The sequence below is a fragment of the Protomyctophum bolini genome (assembly GCF_963924005.1).
Source record: "Protomyctophum bolini genome assembly, chromosome: 15".
NCBI classification, from domain to species: Eukaryota; Metazoa; Chordata; class Actinopteri; order Myctophiformes; family Myctophidae; genus Protomyctophum; species Protomyctophum bolini.
The window spans coordinates 2,215,904-2,216,271 of NC_137876.1; positions in this window are offsets into that span (position 1 = coordinate 2,215,904).

Sequence of the window (368 nt, forward strand, 5' to 3'; positions counted from 1 at the left end):
TGGACCGGTACCGATGAGAGGCCTGCTGGACCGGTACCGCTGAGAGGCCTGCTGGACCGGTACCGATGAGAGGCCTGCTGGACCGGTACCGATGAGAGGCCCGCTGGAGTCCTAGGAGACACACAGACGGTACCACTGAGAGGCCTGCTGGAGTCCTATAGGAGACACACAGACGGTACCGGTGAGAGGCCCGCTGGAGTCCTATAGGAGACACACAGACGGTACCGATGAGAGGCCCGCTGGAGTCCTATAGGAGACACACAGACGGTACCGGTACCAGGGTGAGAAGTTCACTCACACCGATAGAGAGAGACTCGGAGTTAAGAGTCGCTGCTGAGGTGGTCCGGGGCATCTGGTTTGGGATGCCT